At 44.0% G+C, this 25,940-nt stretch overlaps 1 protein-coding gene across 13 annotated transcripts in view; it reads left to right on the top strand.

Moving 5' to 3' along the window:
- Positions 1 to 25,940, top strand: part of LOC108081755 (transcriptional regulator ATRX homolog) — a 596,348-nt gene that overhangs the window by 485,990 nt on the left and 84,418 nt on the right. The window lies entirely within an intron of this gene.

Raw genomic sequence — 25,940 nt, 5'->3', positions numbered from 1 at the left:
ATTAAATACCTTACCTAACGCTGTGTCATTCCTTTTCAATTCCTTTTTGCCTTCCAACACACACGCAGGTGTGGTGAGTTCTCAGAAAACAATATCCGTCCCTTTCATACACACGCCCAGACTACGTTGGTAAAACGGTGTATGCCTCGCACGAAAGAACAGTGAAGCAATAATAAATTAAACAAGTGTGTACAAAAATCGTTATAATTTGAATTAACAAAATAATCTGCGACACGGCCTTCCTGACGTATCTCGAGTCCTCGTGATTCTATAACATAACGGTTTAATTCATTCTCTTATTTTCTATAGAGATTCAAGTTCAAGCGGGTTTCGCAAAATACCTTCTTTCTTCATTTAATTTTCTTAGATCATTTCAGAATCAGAATCGAACAAAATTATTTCAAAGTTTTCTCTTAGACTTCTTATTTCTTACTTTTAAACAACTTATGCCATGAGATCCGGATTACCACCAACTTAAGTCCAAACAATTCATTCGTTTTAAACATCATGCCAACCACTAGCACACAGTCATACACAAGATAACCTGGCCAGTCAATAATTGAGTTAGTTTAGACCACAGCTTATGTCTAGACAAACCGGCCATCTTAAATAGCTCGCAATTTAGTTCACAGGCCGGCCAAATAACAATTCATCGAACGTTACCAAAGTTTCAGCCTTCCTGCAGCAAATGGCGAACCATATAACTCGGGCACCCACCTGCACAGAAAGTCATGAAACGTGGAACTGATTCGGGCGTGTCATGACACGTCTTCATTCTACTTCAAATCACAGCCCTCACCGGCTTGATCTGTGGCACCTTCATCATCCAATTCCGTGGTCTCTCCATCACAACCTTTTTTTTTTTTTTTTTTTTTTTTGCAAGACGTTGATGCACTATATACAGTGGAACTTGTATGTATCAAGTGGAACTTGCCACACCAAGCACGTGCTTGTTCTGTTAGCAGTTAGTAGGCGCGAAGGAATTAAATATGAAAGAATGCGGGGAGACTACTACTGGCGTACTACCGGATTGGTTGCTTGCATGCGTAAGTAGGTTAAGATTGAAGTTTTTAGTTTTGGGAGGCTATCAACGTTAGATATTATTGTGTACAAATCGTTATAATTTGCACAGAGGACTCTAAAGTGTAACATGTAACGGTTTTGGGGGAGAGCTGATGTTGGGAGTGAGTGGCAGTGGGACGTACGCGCTGGATCCGGCTCACAATTAGTTCGGCAGTAGGGAGTGGGTATGGAAGGGGGGTGTACTGGACTCACACGCTCTCTACGTACAATAATTATTTATTTTTCGCGTACTTGGGGAAGGAAAGGAGGGGAAACGAAGAAAAAAAAAAAAGGAAAGGGAAAGGAAAGAGAAGGCACTGGACATCCCTTGGCTAGGGCATGGTTTCCACAAAAAATAAACTCTACTCGACTTCCAACATATTAACAAATTTATTTCTAAAATTCATAATTGTTCTGTACTAAACTAATTTTAAACGCAGTAGATAAAACAAAAGTAAATCTAAGAAAACTTCATTTATTTTACATTAATTCTAATTGGCTTGACTTTTTCAAAGAAAAGAATAATTCACGAAAAACTCTGCTGTAAAGTAAAGGGATTAGAAATATAAGAATTTAAATGTATAAAATATAGTACTTCATATCGTATATTACATAATAAAATATATTTTAATAAATGAGAAAAATAAGAGAAAAAAAAAACTATAACGAATAATAAATGATAAATTAATTTAATAAATTAAAAGTAGAGAATTTTGCCATTATTTATTAATTAAGGCTTTTATTTAGAGCAGCTAAAAGCTTTGCAAAATATTAGCAAAATTATGATCGAAAAAAAAATTTATTTAAATTAATTCCATTATTTTCCATGTTTTAGTTACACAAAAAAAATTCTTACAGTGTATACTGTCATACGGAAAGTTTACTCTAACAAGAGAGCTTTTTCTAATCATGGGTATACACTGCCAGAACATAAGCTGGGAAATTAAGGAACTTAATATTTTAAATTTAGATTTTAATATTTACGGTATAATATTTATTCCGAGCAAATTAAGTAATTAAATTAAATAAAAGAAATCAAAAATTATATTATTTTTAGGTTACTTCACAAAAATTCTTCGCTCAGTGTAGCGATCAAGCAGCGGAGCAAAAATGCATTTATGTTTGCTAAGCTTTTGCATATTTTCGTTATCAGTGACGTATTTATTAATAATGCGCAAAAAGCTTAGCCGCGAGCAAAACAAGAAGAAAATTAATTAAAATGCATGTTGTTTCACTTACATGGTTTTCTGCAGCTCCATCGTCGAAAGATCTTTGGACGGCGAGTTGCTGGAAACAATTTCTTGGCGAGGGGGGGGTGTATGTGTTTTTATTGAAGGCAGGGTTTTATTTATTCATTTATATGCACTTGTTTTTTTTTTTTTTTTTTCTCAATTATTTTTGCTCATTTAGGTATATTTTTATGCACTTTTTCACTTTTCTTTGCAGGTTTCTGATTATTCTTTCTTGTCTTTTATTTTTGCCAATTTACATTTTCGAATAATTTTTACCGAAACAAGAAAAGCTTTTATATCTGCTTGAACTTAAGAGAAAAACAATTTAACCTATGCCTATTATGACAAATTACACATTATATAGCGTTTTCGCTACATTTTGGGGGTGGTTTACAGGTGCTCTGCTGTGCCTCTAATTAATTTATATTATCAACGTATGGTAGTCGTTTTTGTTGTTGCACGTGGGCACGTGAGCACTCGCGGAGGGGGGTTAAGGTCGACTGAGGCCTTTAAAAACACATAAAAAAATTCTGTTTTTTTTTTTTTTTTTCCTGGTGCCTGCTCTAGGTCGATTTAACACACTATTAGTTATTATTTTTCTATTCTCGATGCTCGGCGAGAGGTTATGGGTAGCCGACCAAAAAAAACACAATTATATGCACTGCACTGGCTTAACTCTCTCTGCGCTCTGCACGCTTTGGGGTTGTTGCTGGAGCTTGGCGACGATCAATCGCTGAGAAAAGCTGCTGCCTTCGGGCGTCTCGAGGCGAGAGGGGGGTGTATGCGTCTGCTTATTCGGGCTACGAAAATTGCTTGTAGGCCACCGAATTTTACGGGAAAAGAAAACCAATGAGCACTTGGTTTGGCACTTGGTGCCAATTCTATGGAGAGAATTAAATTGGTTAATGGGGCCACTTATGTGCCGAAGCTTTTGGCATAATTACCTTGGCACCAATTTAATTGTTTTGGGATTTTATGCAGATATATTCTGACTGACTGGAGTATAAGAAAAATACAAATAATATTTTTTTCTTATTTATGCACTGATATTTAAAGTGCTTAAAAGGAACCAAAATTTATGTTGAATCCAAGCTCTCCAGAGCACGTCCGCTTCGTTCGGGGGTCAGATCGAAAAGGGTTAACTTAGATTTGGGCGGAAATAGTTAACCTAGCCCCGGAAATCTGGACAGCGAGTCTTTTTGACATAAGCGTATTCCAATATCGGGAGCGATCCTTCCCGATATCTTCAGATATCTTCAGAGCATCGCTACTGGAAGCGCTGTGTTACACCAAAAGTAGGCTGCAACCATTTCGGGGAACATTTATGCTGTTCGCCGATCGCAACATAAATAAAAGTTTAGTGTCGACTTTTAGGCTAAGGGTGGTTTATTGCATACCCAAGCGCCACTACAAAAGGGTTCATGCAGTTCAAAGAATGTTCTACAGTGGGGCAAAACTAATGGTAAAAATGATCTAGTGTTTCTTATTGGTACGTGAAAATTTAGCTGACCGACCAAGTCAGTACTTTCCACGTCACCACGGATTAAGTTGTATATGAATGTAATACCTAGCATGGTTCTACGATTAGATAAGGAGGGTAAGTTAATTAGTAAGAGTCTACTAGAATAAGACGGTAACCTCTGGTTTGCATCCCAGTTTAAACCGCGTAAAGCGAAAAGTAAGAAGTTCTTTTGAACCGATTCTATGCGTTTACTATGGACGCCAAACTGAGGGCTCCAAACGCAGGATCCATATTCTAAGATAGGACGAACAAGTAAAGTATATAAAGTTTTTGTAACATAGCGGTCATTGAATTCCTTCGACCACCGTTTAATGAAACCAAGCACACCCCTGGCTTTATTCACCATGCACGAAATATGATCGATAAAGTCGAGTTTAGGACATCTAAATCATCAATTATATTAATTTTTTCCGAAGAGCAGCCGTATAGCGTATAAGTTGCAGGGCAGATCGTTGATAAATAATGTAAACAGTAGGGGGGTAAAGTGGGATGATAGAGATCTTCGGGTTGCGTCAGGGGCGCCACCTTAGCTAAGCTAACTCTTTCCGGATATGAGACAAAACAAACATCAAGCAAGCGCTCTAAGCAATTTCGTACATGGTTGACTTGGGACAGCGAAATGTCAAACAAGCCAGCAATAAAATCATGATCTGTTGTTGTAAGAAGTGTATTAGTGAATTTATCTAGGGACCAAATAGCCCCTTGGATGTTAAAATAACCAAGAACTACTAAGTGGTCCCTATCCGAAAGTCTTTTGGAAACCAACTATATAACGAAAAGATGGTTCCAATAAATAGGAAGTTCCGACAATGGAGGAATGTAGGAACATGTAACGAAAATGGAACTACCATTAACTGATAGCTTCACGCAAAAGAATTCAACATTGTTGGATTCCTCGAAAGTTATTAATTCGGACGTGAGAGTGGAGTCGACCGCTATAAGGACACCTCCCCCACGTCTGATAGGCCGATCTAGCCTGTATACTGTGAACGCAGCTGGAAAAACTTCGGAGTTCAGAATCTCCGGCTTTAACCAGGTTTCTGTGAACACAATAACTTGGGAAGCAAATGCGACGCTGTCGGAATACAATTTAGGAAGCTTACTGCGTAAGCCTCTTGCATTCTGATAGGAAATACCAAGGGAACTGGTTAGTTTTTTGGGACGGAATTGAAAGACATAGACGGAGCATTGGGCAAATCTGGCCTAGGAAGAGTAATTCCTACAGGCCGCTTTTTCTTTTTCGTACCTTCAAACTCTTTGACAACCACATACTGTGGCCAGGTTTGGGCAGAGCATAGAGTGCCAAAGACTTCGTCAGGAACATTTATCTTGAAAGACAAAATGTTCCTAGGGTAAGAAAATTAAAATTTGTTCACCTTAATTTTTTCTCTATCGACTTTTACTTTGCCTTGGATAAAAGCTATGACATCTTCCGATGTCTGATCAGGGGAAAGCCGCGAAACAAATAACTGTTTTGTTGGTGGAATTGCCGTAAGGGGTTTTGGCACGGCAGACTGACCCACCATACCACTTTCGGCCGGTAGTCCGGGCCTGATACCCTGGCAGGGACTTGGATTAGGGCTCTGAGAGGGCTGAGACAACAGTTGGGACCCCCAGTGGACAAAACGGAACTGGGCAACACCGGGGACACGGTCGCACCCGCGACGCATTCGGATACCGAATCTTTTGTAGCGCTCGATCTCAGGATTCTTGGAATTTGTCCCGGGGTCGGGGGCAGAGTCGAGGGAGGTTGCTGTTAAGAGCCTATCAGTGGTGGCTGGGATCCGCCTAGATGCTGCACACCAGTTGCGGTTTTTTTGCGCCTAGGAGACTCATTTAACAGCTTGAGGCTATTAAATTGAGTATCCAGCGCCAAGAACATATCTTGAGTTTTGCGAAAACTCAATAATAGCTCTTTAAAACCACAATTTTTCTTACAATTCTTAGAGAAGCAGACCATGTTAAGAGACATTATGAGGACTTACCACTGTACCGTCACTATTTAAGAGAGGACGCAAGGGAATAAGTGCAGGGGCACTAGAAGAGCGGGGGGGGGGGTCAAAGAGCAGCAGCCCAAACTAAAATGCAAATAAATTAAATTAAATAACACAATAAAGACAAGTAGCATGCACACGTGGTCTCTTTATCACCACCTTCATCATCCAATTCCGTGGTCTCTTCATCAACACCTTCATCATCCAATTCCGTGGTCTCTTCATCAACACCTTCATCATCCAATACCGTGGTAATCCTCTTCTCAGGCATACGTCTCAATAATTATTATTTAATTCCTCAAGTCTATAACAATCTCCTAATATTTCGGTCACTTAAAACGGTCCTCTTCCTATTTATCATTAAACATAAGTGCGCTTGATTTAATTGTTACGCCGATGCCCCTACTCAAAATTTCGCAACCAATCGGAGCGTCGTATTTGATATGAACTACGTAGAACTACATATGAAATATTCCGGAGACGAAATGAAAAGTAGCGGGGGCGTCGTGGGTAAATTCAAGATCAGCTTTATTTCGCTGTATACATGGAACTAACTCTAAGCTTAAGCAAACGGCCCGCTTACTCCGCTAAGCGAGAGCGAGAGAGCGGCAGCGGCCGATCCGAGTGTTCGGCAACGAAGCCCGAGGCCCGCGCTCGAGAGTGCGAAAGCGCTTAGCGCTGCGGGAGAGCGAGCGCGGGAGATCAAGAGGGCGAGAGCGGGCGAGCGTTGCTACGCTGGGAGCGCTTGAGCTTTTGGACGCTCAGACGCTCGGTGGGCAGAGGGGGAACAGGGGCCTCCTGGCGTAAACATTCTCCCCCCCCTTGCAATCACTCGGGTTGCAATAAACCCGTACAGGACGATGGTATGGAGGGGCGTCAGAGCGCTGCGTAGATCGTTGATGCTGGAGCGACGAGTAGCGATGAAGGACGGATGAGTGCCAAGGAGAGGCGGATGATTGCCATGGAGAGGCGAAAACTTGTCGTAAGGAGCTTGCTGAACAAGGCGGAGGCGTCGAATGCCGTGAACAGGACGCGCTAGAAGACGTTGAACTTTCCGTAGCGGATGAACGTTGGCAGACTCGGCTACGGTAGGATTAAGTACCTCGGGTACATCTGCCTTCCAGAGCGATCGCGGTGTATGGAAATGAAGCCCTCGTATGTGATTGGCTATTACTGGCGGAATAGGACGGAGATAAAAATCGGAATTAGTAATAGAACCCTTGCGATTGGGAACACGGAATAGAGCTACAACACCACAGTTACATATAACATCGGAGTGACAGGCGACTGGTAATTGCGGGCAGACGGGCGCTTCCATCGGGAAAGGGACGACCTTCGCTATGGTCGTTGGTGTGCGAATTTGACATATGAAGGTGCCCGCTGCTGCGAACGGGGTGCATGCCCTGGATGGTCATGCTTATGCAGGAGTGTGTGGTGGTGCTGATTGCACGTCTTGCATTGGTCACCACTGCGGCAGGTTCCCTCAGAATGTTCGTGGGCCAAGCAGTTTGAACAATAGCGGTTGTCGAGAACCGCACGGAGCCTCTTATGAGCGCTGAGCTTCAGGAACTGTTGGCATTTCCTGAGCGGGTGGAACCCGTTGCAGATTCGGCAACGGTAGGACTGCGCGCTTTGGGTACGCCTGCTTTCCAAGACAGCGGCACTGCGAATGGGACGGAATTTGTCCACCGAGCGGTTTGACTGGACGGAAATTCGTGTCGAGAACACAGACACGCCGCTCGTGGCCTCTGAAGACACTGGGCCTGAGAGCACCCATCCGAAAATCGTCTCTTGCGCCAGGAGAGAGCCGAAAATGTTATTCTTGGAGCCGCCTAGAAGCACGGACGGAAGAATGTCAGCTCCAATCAGGACGTCGATTTCGGAGCTCTCGGAGAACGTTGGATCAGCAAGCGGGACGTCAGGAAGTTCCTTCAGTAGGTCTCGTGGAATCGGATACGAGGGGAGCTTCCCAGCTAACTGCGGAAGAACATAAGCTGCAGTTTCCAGCTGCAGCCCGGGTCTGGAAGGCGCTCGGATGGCGAGAGTGCAGAGCTTGGTGGATTGGGCGGCAACTGTCTCGTTGAGCCCAGACACTCTGGTCTGAACTGGCGTAAATGGTGGGCTAATTTGACGGAACAACCTCTCCGTGATGAAGGTTGCCTCGGAACCAGAGTCGATTAAGGCTCGGCCTAAATGGCAAATGTTAATGAGGGCTGTGCCCAGTAGAACGGCTCTTGAGCCGGAAGCGAAGCACACTTGCACATCAGTGTGATCTTGAGCGGCGCTCGTGCCCTGTGGAGTAGGCGCCGATCGAGGCCTGGGTGGCGCCGTCGGACTTGGTGCGGTCGCGGAGGGATTATCGCGGTGCAGAAGGGTGTGATGACGACTGCGGCACGTAAAGCAGCTATGGGCACTAGTGCAATCCCGCTGCTGGTGCCCTCTTGCAAAGCAATTCAGGCAAAACTGCTTTCTTCTGGAGCGACTATTTACGTCCATCTCGAGGAACCGTGGGCACACGCGAATCGGATGGCTCTCCCTCGAACAGAGATCGCACCCTCTTGGGGCCGGAGCCACTCTGGCCTCGTAGGAATTCAGCCTGCGCACTGGGGCGCTCGCAGCCGTCGGTCTTGGCGGAACTTGCCCTGAATTGCTAGGCCTGATGTCGTCGATCGCTTCCAGAGTGCGATGCCGCTCTGTCAGGAACGAATCTAACTCGTTCCAGGTCGGAATTTCAGCCTTGTTGTGTATGGATTGCTCCCACATCGAAAGTGTGATTTTGGGAAGCTTTAAGGAAACCATATACACTAAGAGACAATCCCACGCCTCGATTTGAATGGAGGACATCTCTAAGGCTGTCAGACAACTTTGGACGGTGCTTTGCAGTTCTTTTAGAGCTGCTCCGGACTCTTGGGGGACAGCCTGAATGTTGAAAAGGATTTTCAACTGGCTGTTGACAAGTAACCGCCGATTCTCGGGGGGGCTTTGCCATGCGGAGATGAAGCCATCATTTGTCAGAGGGGCTTTGGATACGATGGCGTGCGCATCGCCACTTGTTTTGGATAACAAGTGGAACAACTTTTCCACCGGTGTGAGGCGCGAGTTGTGAATATATATCGCGGTGAAAAGGTCTCTGAAGGTGGGCCACCGCAGATAATCGCCAGCGAAAATTTCTGTGTCCACTGGTGGCAATCGACAACCCATGGACGGGGGTGTGGGCATAGGGGCGGAAGCCGGAGTGGACTGGGCGGCGGCCTTTTCGATTATTTCTTGTAACAGGACCACACACCTCGAATAAACGGAATAGCAATAACTGTACTTGGATTCAAGCACATCTGAGGTGGCAGCGCTGTCAGCGGACACGGAAAGTAGGTCGGAGCAGTTTTCATAGCTCTGCTCCACCTTATCCCACAGGGCCCGAATCTGATCCCGATGAACCTTGCACATGGCGGGGGAAATCGATCGGTTTCAGGGGCGCTCGGAGTGTTGATGTCAGCCTCGAAATGGCTCACACGGTCCGTTGTGGAAATGAACTTGCGGAGGGCGATATCGAGTGCGGATTGAGCCATCTTGGCTACCGACCGAGTGGATCTGGATGAGGTACTGGGGGAAGTGTCGAGTACCTCTTGACCTTTTGCCCTTGGAGTGGCAGTGGTCGCCTTTGGCTTTACTTGATCAGGCCGAGGAGATACGGACTGGGACCCCTCCAGAGTAATTGCCGGAATCAGGGGAGTCTGTTCCTCGTCTCCCGTGGGCATCCTTGACGTCGAAAGGTCGCGAATCAGTTGGTCGCCGCAGGAAACGGACAAGTCCCGAACTCAATGGTTCGAAAACGTGACGGAAAACAAGTTTTGGAATGGGACTTGGGGTCACTTTGGCAAAGGGGCGCAATAGGAACTGCCAGAAGCCGCGGAATTGTATAACTTATGCAGTACAAAATATCCCAGAAAATTCTCCGCACTCGGAGAGGAGGACATGTGCTCGCTTACGGTCACACTGCCAGTGGATGCTGCGGGTGAATTCACGAATTAAATGCCGGGCTCAGGTTCTGAGAGCCTCGGGCACCACCGAGAAAAGAATTGGCGAAAACTCGGGAAGGCGGAAATCACTCGAGTAAGGGCGTCGGGCGCCGACTTGGACCAGAAATAAATAAAACAACGAACGTCGACCGGAATGTCGAGGAACAAAAATTCTATATTTAGGTGTCTCGGATGAGAAAGTTGTATCCGGCTTTGGTCGGCTCAGAACAGGACTAAACAGCGACCCACGAATGTTTGGTTTCTTCCCGCAATAAATGAATTAATCCACCAATAATTCGAAAAAAATTATTGGCCGCAAATAATTAGTTAATAATTCGGAAAATTATTGGCCGCAAAAACTCCACTAAGAATTCGAAAAATTATTGGCCGCAAATAACTAATTAATAATTCGGAAAATTATTACGGAGCCGGAAAGGTGGAATTAAAACCTTGGCTTTTGTTTGGAAGAACACGGGCACTGGGTTCTGCCGCCGGCAAAAACAACCCCAATAAAAAACACAGGTTAATTTGGAAAAGGCGGAAAAAAAACACAGTCGTAATCGCACCCGTGAATTGATTTGCCGTTTTGTCCTAAACGTTTGTTGTTTTGTCGCGGTTTATATATATATTTTAATATATTTTATATTTTATTTTAATTTATTTTATTTGAATTTTGAAATGTTTATTTATTGGTCGTTCCTGTGTAGGAGGCGGAAAATATATTGTATGGGCATGCATGCATATGGAAATATATGTGTATGTGTAAGGCTTGTGTTTCACAGTGGAGCTTCGAGAAGTGGACTGTATTTGGATTGGCGGAATAGCACAAATTATGTGGAGAAAAAAAATTGCACACAAAAAAAAATATCGCGGCAGCGGCGAACTGTTCGGCGAACAGGGAACTCCCGAAACAATTACTTTCCGGCTGCCTAATATTAATTATGCCTTTTTTTTCTTCACCACACAATTTCACTTTGCCTTTTGATTTTCGCGGAGCTGCCGATATTTGGCGCGCGAGTATGTGTGTATGTACACCGGAGCAACGGAGGAACGGAGAATCGAAAAAAGCCAGGAATATGGCGACACACACAAAGCGGAGGCGGATAGAAAATTTCCACGAAACGACGAGAATGGAGGAATGGAAATTTCTCAACTGCCGTTGTGTCAGGAAAACTCGGACTTGGAGTCGACACGGAAAATCTTGCAGCAGAGTGAACGAAATTCAATGTTCGGACCACTGCTGAAGATCGGCAGAGAGAGGGGAGACGGAATGCTCGTACTTATCTTTGGAAAAAAACGCCGATGACTGCTGGTGGGGCGGAGTTGAAAATAATCCGGAATACAAATCCGGCTCGAAGGACCAAAATGTTGGGGGCGGCGCTTCCTTCCTTCGGAAAAATGGGCTGGATGATGATGAAAAGAACTCCCACGGCGCAAGCGAAAAATATTCCGGAGACGAAATGAAAAGTAGCGGGGGCGTCGTGGGTAAATTCAAGATCAGCTTTATTTCGCTGCATACATGGAACTAACTCTAAGCTTAAGCAAACGGCCCGCTTACTCCGCTAAGCGAGAGCGAGAGAGCGGCAGCGGCCGATCCGAGTGTTCGGCAACGAAGCCCGAGGCCCGCGCTCGAGAGTGCGAAAGCGCTTAGCGCTGCGGGAGAGCGAGCGCGGGAGATCAAGAGGGCGAGAGCGGGCGAGCGTTGCTACGCTGGGAGCGCTTGAGCTTTTGGACGCTCAGACGCTCGGTGGGCAGAGGGGGAACAGGGGCCTCCTGGCGTAAACACGGCTTTTGATTTCCGTCGTAAAAACCAAACGGCGCAACCGTTTATCTATGCCAGCTGCATGTGCCAACGTGACGGATACTGCAATCTGCTCGACGCTGAGCGACTTCCAGCGGGCCATTAGTGAGGTGACCATTCTGCTCCCATATAACGACAAGCACTCTCCTTCATTTGGGCGTGCGTTTAGCAAATTCATAACAGTTCATAATTCTCGAAACTGGATTCATGTAATGCCGGGAAAACATGTCTGCAAGAGCCAGTGAGATGCGGTGCCCTCCAATGATTTGCTGAGGGCCATTACAAGAGCGCTGCCGATGAGCTGGTTTTCAGACAATATGTAGTTGACTGTTGAACACCAGGACAGCGCGTCTGATCCTGCGCGATCAGGGTTGAATTTTGGCAGCACAATGGTTTTTGCGTCTTTTGGTTCATTTTGAGAGCACTGTACTTGTTTTATTAACTCGACGAAATTATGGTTTTGCAGCTCCAGAATTGTTAGAAGACGACGATCCAGCATCGGAGTTCTCAACTGGACTTTCGGCGAATCGTTTTCTGGCACGTGGCATGATTCCTGGATTTCACAACCAACCTGTTTGCGACTCAAAAACGCTGGGTCATTCCTTTTTAATTCTTTTTTACCTTCCAACACATACGCAGGTGTGGTGAGTTCTCAGAAAACAATATCCGTCCCTTTCATACCCACGCCCATACTACGTTGGCAAAACGGTGTATGGCTCGCACGAAAGAACAGAGAAACAATAATAAATTAAAAAAGTGTGTACCCACAAAAATCGTTATAATTTGAATTAACAAAATAATCTGCGACATTTGTATGTCTACCAAACCTAGTTCAACTCGGAAAAATAAATCATATAGCTGCCATACAATCGATCGGCTGGACAAAAGAATTTAATATGAGTAACTTTCTTGTTTTTCAAGATACATACATATGTTAACCAAACTTTCAGATTCTATCCTTAATGGGGTCTTCATACAGATACATATCCCCCGTCTGTTGAACAACCGGTCCATACCGTATCCGCATCCGTTGTGCATCTACATTGTACACCCTTCTATTGGGGATAGTTAGGTGATAGTTTTTCGGTGCAAAACTTCTATTCTTCCATAAGGATGGTCCAATATTGGGGTGAACCATGCATGAGTGATAGAAAAAATAAAATAGTTGTTCACGCCAGAAAGGCGTTTAATTTCGGGAGGCAGTGTGATCCCGGACGCTCTCCTTTTCTCTCCCTCCTCCTCCGGACTTCCAGTCCTAGAGCTTCTAATCCGCTCTCACTAGCTTTAGTTTTGTTCTTTGTGTAGTACCAATTTACTCCTTATTCAATAAAGACATCCGACCCACGTCGCGCAAAAACCCGAAAGTTTTACGTGTTATTATTTATCCGAGTGCATTTCAGGTTAAAACCGCCCCCCTCCAATAATAGTGATTAATAATAAAATGATTAATATTAATAAAAAGAATATGAATTGGCCTGCTCATCCCAAGCTTGGAATTAGTTCTTAACTTGTACAGTACATATCAAGTGGAACTTGCAACACCAAACATGTGCTTGATCGTGTTAGGTGCTAGTAGACGCGAAGGAAATAAATATAAAAGGATGCGAGGAAACTACTACTGACGTGCTAACAAATTGGTTGCTTCCATGCGTACTAAGTGGGTTAAGATAAAAATTTTTAGTTTAGGAAGGCTGTCTACATTATATGTTATAATGTACAAATCATTATAATTTTCACAGAGGACTCCTAAGGGGTTTATGGAATTCAAAAGGATGTTCTACAATGGGACAAAGCTAATTGTATTGCAAGACGTTGAAGCACTATGTACAGTACATAACAAGTGGAACTTGCGACACCAAGCACGTGATTGTTAATGTTAGCAGTTAGTAGGCGGGAGGGAAATTAATAGAAAAGAATGCGAGGAAACTACGGTAACCTCTGGTTTGCATACCAGTTTAAGCCGCGTAAAGCGAAAAGTTCTTTTGAACCGATTCTATGAGTTTACTGTGGACGCCGTACTGGGGGCTCCAAACGCAGGATCCATATTCTAAAATAGGACGAACAAGTGTAGTATATAAAGATTTTTTAACATAGGGGACATTGAATTCCTTCGACCACCTTTTAATGAAACCAAGCACACCCCTGGCTTTGTTCACCATGCACGAAATATGATCGATAAAGTCAAGTTTAGAGTCCTGTCGGTCACCCATATAATCAACTATATTAATTCTTTTCAAAGAGGAGCAGTTCAGACACGGGAGAATGACATAAGCTTGCATTTAGAGCTATTTAAGTTTAATAAGTTCACGCGGCACCATGTTTGAAAATTGTTAAGATCTGTCTGTATATCTGACTTTTAAGAAGCGTTCTTATATTGCACACAAAGTTAGACATTGTCAGCGTACATAAGTACTCTGGAGTTAGTCAAAACTTTGGGCAGATCATTTATAAATAAGGTAAAAAACAGGGGATCCAAATGAGTCCCTTGCGGGATTCCAGATGTAACCCTAAGAACATAAGAAAGTTCATTTTTAAAAGAGGACCTTTTGCGTCCTTTTCGGGACAAAGACTGGCTTAACACGATGAAGATCTAAAAGATGAGAGCTTTCGTTTAAGGTAGGACTGAAAATTTGGTTCGATTTGGGGATGATGTAAAAGTCAGTCTGATATGAGTCTATTAAGTTGGAGTAAGTAGTTTGAAAAAACTGAGCAAATAGATCGGCAATTGCCTGATTAGATTTTTATACCCTTGCAAAGTATTATAATTTCAGTCAGAAGTTTGCAACGCAGTGAAGGAGACCTTTCCGACCCTATAAAGTATATATATTCTTGATCAGTATCAACAGCCGGGTCGATCTATCCATGTCTGCCTGTCCGTTTCTACGCAAACTAGTCCCTCCGTTTTAAAGCTATCTGAAAGAAACTTTGCATATAATTATGCTATCGCCTGTGGGAATAACTATAGTTACAACTTTTATTTATTTGTTCTTTATTTATATAGAATAAAGTTATTTCCAAAGTATACATACATTCGTAATATGTCGTTCTTGAGCCGTGATCCGACTGAGCGCAGATCAAGCTTATGTTTTTTTTAGAAAGCTTACAATAGGTAGGAAAGCTTATATACTTATGATTTACATTTAATAATAATGAATTTAGGTATATATGACAAAATAATTTTCTATATACTCTCACTGCTATATATCTCAGACCGGATCAAACTAAATCATATAGCTGCCATGTAAATGTTCGATAAATTTTTAGAAAAAAAAATCATAACTTGGCTGTTTTTCAACATTTTTACATCATTTTTGAAATATGGCCATTTTATTTTATTTTAGAATTTTTTTTTTTAATTTTATGAAAATCGGACGACTATATCATATAGCTACCATAGGAACAATCGGGAAATTAATAGAAAAAAAATGATAACGTCGTTGTTTTTCAATGTATTTTCATCTACTCTGAGATATGAGCTTATTTTATTATTATAGAATTTTGGTAAAAATTTCATAAAAATCGGACAACTATATCATATAGCTTCCATACAAGCGATCGGTAAATGTAGAGGAAATGTAAGGCTGGGAATGTAAAACTATAACTGCCAAACTGTAAACATAATAAGTATAGGTAAAATGTAATAAAACTCTGTTTTGTGTGTATTTTCACCATTTCAATTTATAATATAAACATCAACAACCAATCTGCAAGTGTATACAAACTTCCGAGTTTGTTTCATTTCTTGTTTGTTTTTGAGGTGCATCAACTTTTTGGTTAACCTAGCAAGCTTATTTGATGTTGACGGATAGTATAACGGAAAGCATTCATTAAAAAACGAGTTCATAGCATTGTAAAAAATATCCACGGTATCAGCCATTTCAGTGCATATGTATAGATCGGACCAATCATAATCAATTATAAAATTATTCGGCCCTACGAAGTCCGTCTTGCCGAAGCAGAGGATGGATAATCAGATTAATCTGATCAGATAAAACAGCCCCAATGTCGATGGTTACATCGAAAGTAGGATGATAGTGATCTTCGGGATGCGTCAGGGGCGCCACCCTAGCTAATCTAGCTCTTGCCGAATCAGAGACAAAACAAAGATCTAGCAAGCGCTCTAAGGAATTTCATACATGGTTGACCTGGGACAGCAAAATGTCAAACAAACCAGCATGATGTGCTGTTGTAAGAAGTGTATTAGTGAATTTATCTAGGGACCAGATAGCCCCTTGGATGTTAAAATAACCAAGAATAGAATTTAGGAAGCTTACTGCGTAAGCTTCTTGCATTCTGATAGGAGATACCGAGGGAGTTGGCTAGTTTTTTGGGACGGAATTGGAAGACGTAGAAGGCGCAGTTGTCAATAGGGCCTCTTTTTCTTATTCTTTGCTTCGAAACTCTTGACAATCACATGCCTTGGGCAGGTTTGGGGAGAGCATAGTTTGTCAAAGAATTCGTCAGGAACATTTATTTTGAAAGCCAAACTAAAATGTTAATTAAATTGGATTAGAAAACACAAATAGAAAATTTGGATGCACACGCGAAAATGAACGGGAACTATTAAAAACACTAAATATGAAATGTAATAAACCCCGGTGGTTTTTAAGCCAAATTCCACACAAATCGAGAGCGCAAGAAAAAAACACGTGCGTTTACTTTGATGGATGAATAGGTAAGGTGGTCTTTGTGTAGTAGTAGTGGGTAGTAGTAGGTGGTGCGACTCTGCAACGAGTGTGCAGTGCGTTGACTTGATGTTGCCCTGTTCGGGTGATGCGACTGTCTGTAGTCGGCTTATCGATGCGGTGAGTCGGCTTGATGCTACCCTGTTCGTGTGATGCGACTGTTTGTAGTGGGCTTGATAATACCCTGTTCGGGTGATGCGACTGTCTGTAGTCGGCTTGACTGCACTCTGGGTGAGTGATGCGACTCCGCTACGAGTGTGCGGTGAGTCGGCTTGATGATACCCTGTTCGGGTGATGCGACTGTCTGTAGTCGGCTTGACTGTACTCTGGGTGAGTGATGCGACTCCGCTACGAGTGTGCGGTGAGTCGGCTTGACGATACCCTGTTCGGGTGATGCGACTGTCTGTAGTCGGCTTGACTGCACTCTGGGTGAGTGATGCGACTCCACTACGAGTGTGCGGTGAGTCGGTTGATGATACCCTGTTCGGGTGATGCGCGTAGGGTGCGTGACCGGTTGCGGGCTGGCCGCTGTCGTGGTCACGGTAGGTGGGTCCGGGTGACGTCCCTCGAAGTGAGCGACCGTCGTTGCCTAAGCTCGCACCGTCCCTAACGCTTTACTGCTATCCTGTAATTGTCAAGATCCGCCAGCAAGGGCCACCCTTGTCCCCTCTAATGCTTGCTTTGCGAATGTGGCGAACCTCACACTATTCGTGATCCGAAATCCAAGGGCCAGACCAGGACACAAGTCTTTACTACCTGTACGGCGTGGTCATACGGACCGCACTCGATACCCTGTTTCCGCGAGATCCGCCATCCAGAGCCAAACCTCGTCCCACACCTAACTAGCTATACGAAGCCCGTCAACCAGGGCCAAACTCCGCTTCTCCCGTCTACTTCGCTAGATCCGCCGACAAGGGCCAGACCTAGTCCTACTGCTACCTATACCTTTTCCTATATCTCTTTGCCGTTAGAGTTCGATGCCAGGGCCAAACCTTATTCTATTGCCTGATCTAGGGTTAGTATTATTTATTCACTCACCAGTTGTCTCCTCGGCTGCTCCGCAAAAGTGAAGTTGCACTGGTCGGTGCGTCGCTTTATATAGCCGGCCGCCAGCTGTTTTCCCCCGATCGATAATCGATAATTCTCCGATGGTTGATAGGCGGGGTGTTGCCAGATCGACCATATCTATTCGATTGTCGTCAGCTGTTCGGGATTGGACGCGCTATGTTTTTGCTGGCGTTGCCACCCGGTGACAGTGTGCCCGTACTTCCTATCTTTCCCGCGCCCGCCATAATTTGAATCTTGCCGTTGGTGTTTGTGTTTTTCTTTGTTTTTATTCTTAACCCTACGTTTTCATCTATATCTATATATATAAAAATGGAGACAAAAAATGTTAGCAATCACATCACAAGAGAACGGATGGGCCGATTTGGCGCAATTTTTTTTTCAGTTGTTTGTAATTGCCAGAAGAAGGTTATAGGATAAGAAAATTTTGGGAAAACCTTCTGAAAAAGTCCCTAGCGGCTCAACAGATATAAAATTCTGAAACACCCTACAAAGATCATAGCTGCATTGAGATTCTGTATCGATGAAATCGGTAAAAAAAAATATTGAAACAAAAAAATCGAGTTAACGAAGCATTACCAAAGTGAGCTTAAACAATTGGAAATAATGCCAGCTGTTAGACGATCAAGACTTGCAATAAGTAGTCAGAATTTCCGTAATAGCCGGACGCAAGAGGAACGTACAGAAAGAAACGCATCGATACGTGCCCAGATGGCACAGCATTGCGCTGCTCAAAGACCACCTCAATCCCGACAAAATAATAGAGGAAGACGAACTGCAAATGAAAACTTGAATCGCGCTGCATTCGCATACAATTCTGAAACACCCTACAAAGATCTTAGCTGCGTTGTTATTGATTCATTGTCTGTCGTATTTCAGCATTACAATGCACTGAAGTTTCGGTTGGATACCCCCGGCTTATGCTGTGCAGGTGGCAAAATTAAATTGCCCGTTTTGACTCATCCACCAGAGCCATTATATTCGCTACTATATGGATATTTCAGCCCAATCAAACAGTTTCCTAAAGCTTGCACAAAAATATAACAGATGCTTTCCAATTACGTCATTTGGAGTCGAGGTTGTTGATCAATCAGGCTACAATCCAAGTTATAAGGTAATGGCGTCTCTTTATTATCAAAATGAACAACTCACATTTTTTCGAAATTGCATTCCAACATTCAGATTCAAGGGCAAATTCACCACCGAGCGGTCGCTTTGTTATCACCACAAAACAAAGATCATAAATTCCTTCAGATCTATTTCATTGGTGATTCGGCAGTTGAACTAAATCACCGCTGTTCAATTTTTCCTGCAACTAAACGTAAAATTATCGAACAATTGCAAAATCTTCTCCATGAGCATAATGAATTGGTCAGATTGTTCAAAACCGCAGGCATTATGACGAACACAAAATTATTATCAGCGCTGACAAACCCACTGGTAGCCATGGAAGACAATTTAATGTTCCCACTATCAATGAAGTCACAGTGGTGATTGTTGGCGAAAATGTGGAATCACGCGATATTGTTCTTAAGCGTCGGGATAACGGCCAATTGCAGCCAGTTTATGAGACTCATCGGTCTTCAATACCCGTTGATGTGCTGTCGTGGAGAAGATGGGTATCACTTCAACATAAAGATGGTCAATCCAACGACAGGTTTGTTTACAAGCCATCACTTCTTTTTGAGTCATCAACTAAGTTTGAATGTTTTAACAGTACTATTTCGACATGTACGTCAAAGTAGAAACGGAACGTCTCAATTTCATTTGTTTTAATCAGTCGAATTTGGGGCGAGATAAAGTTCGCCGGGTCTGCTAGTTTATAATAACAAAGGAATGTATCTTCATGTTTTTTTGGTGTTGTTTACTAATAATAACAAAGGAATGTATTTCATGACGTGGGTCGTCGCACTCCCCCCTCCTTTGCCAGTCTTAATTTTTCGTTGTCGTGAACACTTCCTTTTGTCGTGATCCGTTCCTTTTATCTCTGCCGCTAGTTCCGGCGGTATTTCGCTGTTGTCTGTTCAGGGGTCTGTTATATTATCGTCGTCGTCCGCGTGAATTACCAGTATATCCTCATTTACTGATTCCCAATCTGTGATCTTTTGTGGCGTCTTCCATTGTGTTTGCTCGGTCTGTTCATCCCATAGATTTTCTCGTTTTTTCGTGCTCTTTTCCGTGTGTTTCGTAATGGTGTCTTTCTTTTGTTGTTGTCGCCGTGTTCCGTGGACTTTCCGTTGTGGTTTCGAGTTCCTTTATCAGATTCATTATTGGTGTTTGTCGTATGTCCTTTGTCGTTCCTCGTGTTGGTTCCCGGTTGTTTGTTGTCTATTTAGCATTCTTCGTTCCTTCCTTGGTCGCCGCCGTTTTTGTTACTTTGTCCTTCGTTATTGCCGGTCCTTGGGTCTTTTCCTGTGTATGTGCCATTCCTACGTCTACTCGTTCCGTGTTCCTTGTTCGTGCTTGTGTCGTCGTCAGTCTGCATCCGCTCGTTGCTTCGGTGCCGCCTGGATTGGTTTTGCTTCCGCGGGGCGCCCCGCGGACAACAAACAACCGGGAACCAACACGAGGAACGACAAAGGACATACGACAAACACCAATAATGAATCTGATAAAGGAACTCGAAACCACAACGGAAAGTCCACGGAACACGGCGACAACAACAAAAGAACAAAAGAAAGACACCATTACGAAACACACGGAAAAGAGCACGACAAAACGAGAAAATCTATGGGATGAACAGACCGAGCAAACACAATGGAAGACGCCACAAAAGATCACAGATTGGGAACCAGTAAATGAGGATATACTGGTAATTCACGCGGACGACGACGATAATATAACAGACCCCGGAACAGACAACAGCGAAATACCGCCGGAACTAGCGGCAGAGATAAAAGGAAATTGGACAAACGACCAAAAGGATGACAATTAACGGGACGATACACGAAGCACGGATCACGACAAAAGGAAGTGTTCACGACAACGAAAAATTAAGACTGGCAAAGGAGGGGGGAGTGCGACGACCCACGTCATGAAATACATTCCTTTGTTATTATTAGTAAACAACACCAAAAAAACATGAAGATACATTCCTTTGTTATTATAAACTAGCAGACCCGGCGAACTTTATCTCGCCCCAAATTCGACTGATTAAAACAAATGAAATTGAGACGTTCCGTTTCTACTTTGACGTACATGTCGAAATAGTACTGTTAAAACATTCAAACTTAGTTGATGACTCAAAAAGAAGTGATGGCTTGTAAACAAACCTGTCGTTGGATTGACCATCTTTATGTTGAAGTGATACCCATCTTCTCCACGACAGCACATCAACGGGTATTGAAGACCGATGAGTCTCATAAACTGGCTGCAATTGGCCGTTATCCCGACGCTTAAGAACAATATCGCGTGATTCCACATTTTCGCCAACAATCACCACTGTGACTTCATTGATAGTGGGAACATTAAATTGTCTTCCATGGCTACCAGTGGGTTTGTCAGCGCTGATAATAATTTTGTGTTCGTCATAATGCCTGCGGTTTTGAACAATCTGACCAATTCATTATGCTCATGGAGAAGATTTTGCAATTGTTCGATAATTTTACGTTTAGTTGCAGGAAAAATTGAACAGCGGTGATTTAGTTCAACTGCCGAATCACCAATGAAATAGATCTGAAGGAATTTATGATCTTTGTTTTGTGGTGATAACAAAGCGACCGCTCGGTGGTGAATTTGCCCTTGAATCTGAATGTTGGAATGCAATTTCGAAAAAATGTGAGTTGTTCATTTTGATAATAAAGAGACGCCATTACCTTATAACTTGGATTGTAGCCTGATTGATCAACAACCTCGACTCCAAATGACGTAATTGGAAAGCATCTGTTATATTTTTGTGCAAGCTTTAGGAAACTGTTTGATTGGGCTGAAATATCCATATAGTAGCGAATATAATGGCTCTGGTGGATGAGTCAAAACGGGCAATTTAATTTTGCCACCTGCACAGCATAAGCCGGGGGTATCCAACCGAAACTTCAGTGCATTGTAATGCTGAAATACGACAGACAATGAATCAATAACAACGCAGCTAAGATCTTTGTAGGGTGTTTCAGAATTGTATGCGAATGCAGCGCGATTCAAGTTTTCATTTGCAGTTCGTCTTCCTCTATTATTTTGTCGGGATTGAGGTGGTCTTTGAGCAGCGCAATGCTGTGCCATCTGGGCACGTATCGATGCGTTTCTTTCTGTACGTTCCTCTTGCGTCCGGCTATTACGGAAATTCTGACTACTTATTGCAAGTCTTGATCGTCTAACAGCTGGCATTATTTCCAATTGTTTAAGCTCACTTTGGTAATGCTTCGTTAACTCGATTTTTTTGTTTCAATATTTTTTTTTACCGATTTCATCGATACAGAATCTCAATGCAGCTATGATCTTTGTAGGGTGTTTCAGAATTTTATATCTGTTGAGCCGCTAGGGACTTTTTCAGAAGGTTTTCCCAAAATTTTCTTATCCTATAACCTTCTTCTGGCAATTACAAACAACTGAAAAAAAAATTGCGCCAAATCGGCCCATCCGTTCTCTTGTGATGTGATTGCTAACATTTTTTGTCTCCATTTTTATATATATAGATATAGATGAAAACGTAGGGTTAAGAATAAAAACAAAGAAAAACACAAACACCAACGGCAAGATTCAAATTATGGCGGGCGCGGGAAAGATAGGAAGTACGGGCACACTGTCACCGGGTGGCAACGCCAGCAAAAACATAGCGCGTCCAATCCCGAACAGCTGACGACAATCGAATAGATATGGTCGATCTGGCAACACCCCGCCTATCAACCATCGGAGAATTATCGATTATCGATCGGGGGAAAACAGCTGGCGGCCGGCTATATAAAGCGACGCACCGACCAGTGCAACTTCACTTTTGCGGAGCAGCCGAGGAGACAACTGGTGAGTGAATAAATAATACTAACCCTAGATCAGGCAATAGAATAAGGTTTGGCCCTGGCATCGAACTCTAACGGCAAAGAGATATAGGAAAAGGTATAGGTAGCAGTAGGACTAGGTCTGGCCCTTGTCGGCGGATCTAGCGAAGTAGACGGGAGAAGCGGAGTTTGGCCCTGGTTGACGGGCTTCGTATAGCTAGTTAGGTGTGGGACGAGGTTTGGCTCTGGATGGCGGATCTCGCGGAAACAGGGTATCGAGTGCGGTCCGTATGACCACGCCGTACAGGTAGTAAAGACTTGTGTCCTGGTCTGGCCCTTGGATTTCGGATCACGAATAGTGTGAGGTTCGCCACATTCGCAAAGCAAGCATTAGAGGGGACAAGGGTGGCGCTTGCTGGCGGATCTTGACAATTACAGGATAGCAGTAAAGCGTTAGAGACGGTGCGAGCTTAGGCAACGACGGTCGCTCACTTCGAGGGACGTCACCCGGACCCACCTACCGTGACCACGACAGCGGCCAGCCCGCAACCGGTCACGCACCCTACGCGCATCACCCGAACAGGGTATCATCAACCGACTCACCGCACACTCGTAGTGGAGTCGCATCACTCACCCAGAGTGCAGTCAAGCCGACTACAGACAGTCGCATCACCCGAACAGGGTATCGTCAAGCCGACTCACCGCACACTCGTAGCGGAGTCGCATCACTCACCCAGAGTACAGTCAAGCCGACTACAGACAGTCGCATCACCCGAACAGGGTATCATCAAGCCGACTCACCGCACACTCGTAGTGGAGTCGCATCACTCACCCAGAGTGCAGTCAAGCCGACTACAGACAGTCGCATCACCCGAACAGGGTATTATCAAGCCCACTACAAACAGTCGCATCACACGAACAGGGTAGCATCAAGCCGACTCACCGCATCGATAAGCCGACTACAGACAGTCGCATCACCCGAACAGGGCAACATCAAGTCAACGCACTGCACACTCGTTGCAGAGTCGCACCACCTACTACTACCCACTACTACTACACAAAGACCACCTTACCTATTCATCCATCAAAGTAAACGCACGTGTTTTTTTCTTGCGCTCTCGATTTGTGTGGAATTTGGCTTAAAAACCACCGGGGTTTATTACATTTCATATTTAGTGTTTTTAATAGTTCCCGTTCATTTTCGCGTGTGCATCCAAATTTTCTATTTGTGTTTTCTAATCCAATTTAATTAACATTTTAGTTTGGCTTTCAAAATAAATGTTCCTGACGAATTCTTTGACAAACTATGCTCTCCCCAAACCTGCCCAAGGCATGTGATTGTCAAGAGTTTCGAAGCAAAGAATAAGAAAAAGAGGCCCTATTGACAACTGCGCCTTCTACGTCTTCCAATTCCGTCCCAAAAAACTAGCCAACTCCCTCGGTATCTCCTATCAGAATGCAAGAAGCTTACGCAGTAAGCTTCCTAAATTCTATTCTTGGTTATTTTAACATCCAAGGGGCTATCTGGTCCCTAGATAAATTCACTAATACACTTCTTACAACAGCACATCATGCTGGTTTGTTTGACATTTTGCTGTCCCAGGTCAACCATGTATGAAATTCCTTAGAGCGCTTGCTAGATCTTTGTTTTGTCTCTGATTCGGCAAGAGCTAGATTAGCTAGGGTGGCGCCCCTGACGCATCCCGAAGATCACTATCATCCTACTTTCGATGTAACCATCGACATTGGGGCTGTTTTATCTCATCAGATTAATCTGATTATCCATCCTCTTTTCCTGTGTATGTGCCATTCCTACGTCTACTCGTTCCGTGTTCCTTGTTCGTGCTTGTGTCGTCGTCAGTCTGCATCCGCTCGTTGCTTCGGTGCCGCCTGGATTGGTTTTGCTTCCGCGGGGCGCCTCGGCGTCTGTCGTGCTACTGGCATTGCCCGTGTGGTTCTCCTTGCCTGCAGCGGTGGCGCCGCTATCATCGCCGTAGTTTTCCGCTGTTCCTTCATTCTTTTCCGGAACCTCTCGCAGGTTGTCTTGAACTTTTCCATGTTCGTGTTCCTGTGTGAGTAAATTTGTGTCATTGGGTTTGGTGTTGTCGAGTGTTATTCCCTGTTCTCCTAGGTATTTTTTCATATTGTTTACATACGCCCTTTGTGTCTTGCCGGACCCTATTCTAGCTTTATAACCCTGAATGGACCCTCAAACTTTGGTGCGAGCTTGGCTGAGAACTTGTCGGATGCTTTTGACTGTGGCTGTTGTCGAACCCACACCATATCCCCTTTTTTCGTCTTCCATTCACGTCTCCTCAGGTTATTTGTTCTGCTTTTTTCATATTCTTTCTTGCTAGCTTGCACGTTTCCTTGATTCGCGTTATTCGTTCTGCCAAGGTCTCTTCGTTTATTGCCGAGCCTTTAGTATGTGAGGTATGCCGGACTGTATCCAGTTGACTCTGAGCGGCCGCTGTTGAAGGCTAGTGTCAGCTCTGGGAGTACTTCATCCCATCGGTCGTTTTTTTTCTCCCGTGAACTGTGCGATCATCGTTTTAATTGTTCGGTTCGCACGTTCCGTCGGGTTTTCTTGCGGTGTATATGGAGCCGTGAACAGTTGGTGTACTCCCCACTTTGACATCTGCATCCTGAACTTGTGGCTCGTGAATTGGACTCCGTTGTCGGAAATTAACACCTTCGGGGCGCCGGTGAGTGCCAAGATCTTTTCTCGATAAGGTTTGAGGGCTGCTTCCGTGGTCACTTTTCGTATCGCGGTCAGCTCTACCCATTTTGAGAACTTCTCAATGAATACCAACAACATGTTGTTGCCGTGGCTTGATCTTGGCAATGGACCAACGAAGTCGACGCATAGTGTCTTTCCTGGTGCCTCCGCTATCTTCGTGAGCATTCTTCCGGACGCCTGCTGTTGTGACACCTTAAACTGTTGGCGTTATGCATCGGTCAATGTAATTCTTGACTTCCCGATGCATTCCTGGCCAGTAGTATCGGGTAGCAATCCTGTGCTTGGTTTTTCTTATTCCCAGATGTCCTGCAGTTGCCGCTTTGTGATTCTAGTACTCCCGCTCGTTGGTGTTTGCCTAAGCAGAGTTTCCAGCGTTGAATGTCTTCGTCCGCTGCCCATGATGGTAGGTGTCTATATAGTTTATTGTTTTCGACGCAGTAGTCTGGCCAACGACTCGGGTTCTTTTCAATGTCTATCAATTTTTCCCTGATTCATTTGTCTTCTGCTACCTCGGCACTTTGAACTTCCTCGGTGGGTTGTCTTGACAGTGTGTCGGCTACTACATTCAGCTTATCCTTTCGATGCCCATCTGCCACTCGTCCTGATGGACTTTCTATAGAATTGAGCCACTTTAGCGCTAGATGATCCGTTATTACCACGAAGTGGTATCCTTCCAGATACATCCTCATCTTGTGTATTCTCCAGTGTATCGCGAGGCACTCTTTTTCTTTTCGTAGTTTGCGACTCGCATATGAGATGACGTGTTCTCCGTCGTCGACTTCTTGGGTGAGCACAGCCCTCAATCCACAGTTGTTTGCATCTGTCAGGAGTATAAATGTCTTCGTGAAGTCCGGGCATGCGAGTACCGGTGCTTCTGTTAGTGCTTTTTTTA

Source organism: Drosophila kikkawai, chromosome 2R (assembly GCF_030179895.1).
Source record: "Drosophila kikkawai strain 14028-0561.14 chromosome 2R, DkikHiC1v2, whole genome shotgun sequence".
Classification (NCBI taxonomy): Eukaryota; Metazoa; Arthropoda; class Insecta; order Diptera; family Drosophilidae; genus Drosophila; species Drosophila kikkawai.
This window is presented reverse-complemented; position numbering and strand designations above follow the sequence as displayed.